Source organism: Myiozetetes cayanensis, unplaced genomic scaffold (assembly GCF_022539395.1).
Source record: "Myiozetetes cayanensis isolate MyiCay16 unplaced genomic scaffold, myiCay2020 scf340, whole genome shotgun sequence".
Classification (NCBI taxonomy): Eukaryota; Metazoa; Chordata; class Aves; order Passeriformes; family Tyrannidae; genus Myiozetetes; species Myiozetetes cayanensis.
The window spans coordinates 19,545-24,430 of NW_026087567.1; positions in this window are offsets into that span (position 1 = coordinate 19,545).

Consider the following 4,886-nt stretch of genomic DNA (forward strand, 5'->3'; position numbering starts at 1 on the left):
CCCCCACAATGGGGTCAGAGCCCCCCCAGCTTCAGGACCCCCAGACCCCCCTCCCCAGTGTTCCCACCTGTTGGGGCGCTGGGGGTCCAGCGGTTTTGGGTCCCCCTGCCCCTCCCCGAGATCTGACCACAGCTGCGGCGCCGGAGCAGCCCCAGAAGCTCCCGGGGTCCTCGGGGCTCCTGGGGCCCCCGCCCTGCCCGGGGAAACTGAGGCACGGGGGAAGGGCGCAGTCAGAAACCCCCAAATCCCACCCAGAAACCCCCAAATCCCACCCAGGACCCCCAAATCCCACCCAGACCTCCCAAATCCCACCCAGGGACCTCCCCAAATTCCACCCAGGACCCCCAAATTCCCACCCAGAGACCCCCCAAATCTCCATCCCCAGACCTCCCAAATTCCACCCAGACCCCCAAATCCCACCCATGGACCCCCAAATTCCACCCAGGGACCCCCAAATTCCCACCCAGAGACCCCAAATTCCACCCAGACCCCCCAAACTCCACCCAGGGACCCCCAAATCCCACCCAGGGACCCCCAATCCCACCCATGGACCCACAAATCCCACCCACGGACCCCCAAATCCCACCCAGGACCCCCAAATTCCCACCCAGACCCCCCAAACTCCACCCAGGGACCCCCAAATCCCACCCAGACCTCCCAAATTCCACCCAGACCCCCCAAATCCCACCCAGAGCCCCCAAATTCCACCCAGACCCCCAAATCCCATCCCAGACCACCCAAATCCTATCCTCAGTCCCCCAATCCCCCCAGACCCCCCAAATCCCACCCAGACCACCCAAAATTCCCACCCAGGACCCCCCAAACTCCACCTCAGGGACCCCCAAATCCCACCCAGACCTCCCAAATCCCACCCAGACCCCCAAATCCCACCCAGAGCCCCCAAATTCCACCCAGACCCCCAAATCCCATCCCAGACCACCCAAACCTGTCCTCAGTCCCCCTGTGTCCCCCAGACCCCCAAATCCCACCCAGATCCCCAAATCCCACCCAGGGACCCCCAAATCCCCCCTCCCAGGTGCCTGAGGAGCCCCCAGCCCCCTCCCCTGCCCCCCCCAAAGGCCCCCCAGCCCCCTCCCTGCCCCCCAGGTGTGCCAGGAGCCCCCCAAGAGCCCCCCCAGCCCCTCCCCTGCCCCCCCAGGTGCAGGAGGAGCCCCCCCATCCCATCACCTGCCCCCAGCCCCTCACCTGCTCCCCCAGGTGTGGTGAGGAGCCCCCAAAGCCCCCCAGCCCCTCACTTGCCCCCAGGTGCATCAGGAGCCCCCAGGTGCAGGAGGAGCCCCCAGCCCCTCCCCTGCCCCCAAAGCCCCCCCAGCCCCTCACCTGCCCCCAGGTGTCTGGAGGAGCCCCCCAGCCCCTCACCTGCCCCCCAAGAGCCCCCCCAGCCCCCTCACCTGCCCCCCCAGGTGCAGGAGGAGCCCCAGCCCCCTCACCTGCCCCCCCAGGTGCAGGAGGAGCCCCCCCAAGCCCCCTCATCCCTCACCTGCCCCCAGGTGCAGGAGGAGCCCCCAGCCCCTCCACCTGCCCCCCCAGCCCCTCCTGCCCCCCAAAGCCCCCCAGCCCCTCCCCGGCCCCCAGCCCCCTCCCCTGCCCCCCTAGGTGTTTGAGGAGCCCCCAAAGCCCCCCCAAAGCCTCCCCATCCCCTCCTGCCCCCAGGTGTGAGGAGCCCCCAAAGCCCCCCCAGCCCCTCACCTGCCCCCAAGGCACCAGGAGCCCCCAGTGCAGGAGGAGCCCCCCCAGGTGCTGCGAGGAGCCCCCCAGCCCTCACCTGCCCCCCAGGTGCAGGAGGAGCCCCCAGAGCCCCCAGCCCCTCACCTGCCCCCAGGTGCAGGAGGAGCCCCCAGGCAGGAGGAGCCCTTCCAGCCCCTCCCTGCCCCCAAAGCCCCCATCCCCTCACCTGCCCCCCAGGTGCAGGAGGAGCCCCCCAGCCGGCGCCGTGGCCTCCCCCAGGCTCTCTCCTCACCTGGGCGGGTCGCCAGTGGGCGGGAGGCTCCGCCTCCAGAGCCGGGGGCGGGTCACCTGAGGTCCTGAGACTCACTCGGTGGGGGAGACCTCAGGGGAGGGGATTGCCAGGTGGGACCCCCAGGTGTCCCCTCCTCCAGGTGTGTCCCTCCCATCCAGGTGTGTCCTCCTCCAGGTGTGTCCTCCTCCCAGGTGTGTCCTCCTCCTTCCAGGTGTCCTCCAGTGTGTGTAACTCTCCCCAGGTGTCCTCCCCCCATCTCCTCCAGGTGTCCCCTCCTCATCCCCAGGTGTGTCCCTCCTCATCCCCAGGTGTGTCCCCTCCCCATCCAGGTGTGCCTCCCCATCTCCCAGGTGTGTCCTCCCCATCCAGGTGTGTCCTCCCAGGTGTCCCCTCCCCATCCAGGTGTCCCTCCTCCCAGGTGTGCCTCTCCTCCCAGGTGTCCCCTCCCCATGCCCCTCCAGGTGTGTCCTCCCCCCAGGTGTCCCGTCCTCCATCCAGGTGTGTCCTCCTCCCCAGGTGTCCCCTGACCTGTGTGGGGTCCCCCCAGGTGTCCCCTCCTCCCCAGGTGTCCCCCTCCAGGTGTGTCCCCTCCCCAGGTGTCCCCTCCTCCCCCAGGTGTCCCCTCCCCTCTATCCCTCCAGGTGTGTCCCTCCCCTCCAGGTGTGTCCCCTCCTCTCCCCATCCCTCCAGGTGTCCCTGACCTGTGGGCGTCCCCCCCAGTGTGTCCCCTCCCCATCCCCAGGTGTGTCCCTCCCCTCCAGGTGTCCTCCTCCAGGTGTGTCCTCCCCCCAGGTGTCCCCTCCCTCCTTCCAGGTGTGTCCCTGCCCCCCAGGTGTCCCCTGACCTGTGTGTGGTCCCCCCAGGTGTGTCCTCCTCTCCCCAGGTGTCCCCTCCTCCAGGTGTCCCCTGACCTGAGTGGGTCCTCCCAGGTGTGTCCTCCTCCATCCAGGTGTCCCCTCCCCAGGTGCCCCTGACCTGAGTGGGTCCTCCCAGGTGTGTCCCCTCCCTCATCCAGGTGTCCTCTCCCCAGGTGTCCCCTGACCTGAGTGGGTCCCCAGGTGTTCCCCTCCCAGGTGTGTCCCTCCGTCCCCTCTTCCAGGTGTCCCCTCCCCCAGGTGTCCCTGACCTGAGTGGTCCCTCCAGGTGTCCCCTCCCCATCCAGGTGTCCTCCCCAGGTGTCCCCTGACCTGATGGGTCCCAGGTGTCCCCCTCCAGGTGTGCCCTCCTCCCTCTCTCCAGGTGTGCCCTCCCCCCAGGTGTCCCCTGACCTGAGTGGGGTCCCCCCCAGGTGTCCCCCCCGGAGCCGCCCCCGCAGGGTCTCGACCTCCCCCCGGAGCTGCCGGAGCTGCTGGGACAGGGCCAGGACTCGGGGGGAGAGGGACACCTGACAGGTGAGACACAGGTGACACAGGTGACATTGGGGACACCTGAGACACCTGGACAGGTGAGATACAGGTGACATTGGGGACACCTGAGACACCTGAGACAGGGCCAGGACTCGGGGGGACAGCGACACCTGGGCAGGTGACACAGGTGAGATACAGGAGAGACACAGGTGACATTGGGGACACCTGGACAGGTGAGATACAGGTGACATTGGGGACACCTGAGACACCTGGGACAGGGCCAGGACTCGGGGGGAGAGGGACACCTGGGACAGGTGAGACAGGTGACACAGGTGAGATACAGGAGAGACACAGGTGACATTGGGGACACCTGGGACAGGGCCAGGACTCGGGGGGACAGGGACACCTGGACAGGTGACACAGGTGAGATACAGGGACACCTGGGACAGGTGACACAGGTGACATTGGGGACACCTGAGACACGGTCAGGACATGGGGGGACAGCGACACCTGGACAGGTGAGATACAGGTGAGATACAGGTGACACTGGGGACACCTGGGACACCTGGGACAGGTGAGACACAGGTGACACAGAGACACCTGGGACACCTGGGACAGGGCCAGGACTCGGGGGGACAGGGACACCTGCACAGGTGAGATACAGGTGAGACACAGGTGACATTGGGGACATTGGGGACACCTGGGACACGGCCAGGACTGGGGGGACAGGGACACCTGCACAGGTGAGATACAGGTGATACAGGGACATTGGGGACACCTGGGACACCTAGGGACCAGGTGACACTGGGGGCCAGCAGGTGACACTGGGACAGCTGAGACAGGTGACACAGGTGAGATACAGGTGACATTGGGGACACCTGGACAGGAGAGACACAGGTGACATTGGGGACATTGGGGACATTGGGGACACCTGGGACACGGCCAGGACTTGGGGGGACAGGGACACCTGCACAGGTGAGACACAGGTGAGACACAGGTGAGACACAGGTGACATTGGGGACATCTGAGACACCTGGGACAGGGCCAGGACTCGGGGGGACAGGGACACCTGGACAGGTGACACAGGTGAGATACAGGTGAGATAGGGACATTGGGGACATTGGGGACACCTGGCTCAGGTGACAGGGGGGGCACAGGTGACACTGGGGGGTCACAGGTGACATTGGGGACACCTGGCCCAGGTGACAGGGGGGGCACAGGTGACATTGGGGACACCTGGCCCAGGTGACACAGGTGACATTGGGGATGCACAGGTGACACTGGGGTGCACAGGTGACACAGGTGACATTGAGGTGCACAGGTGACATTGGGGTCACCTGGCCCAGGTGACAGGGGGTGCCCAGGTGACACTGGTGACACTGGGGTGCACAGGTGACACTGGGGTGACGTTGGGGACACCTGGCCCAGGTGACACAGGTGACACTGGGAGGCCCAGGTGACACAGGTGACATTGGGGTGACATTGGGGTGACATTGGGGTCACCTGGCCCAGGTGACACAGGTGACATTGGGGTGACATTGGGGACACCTGGCCCAGGT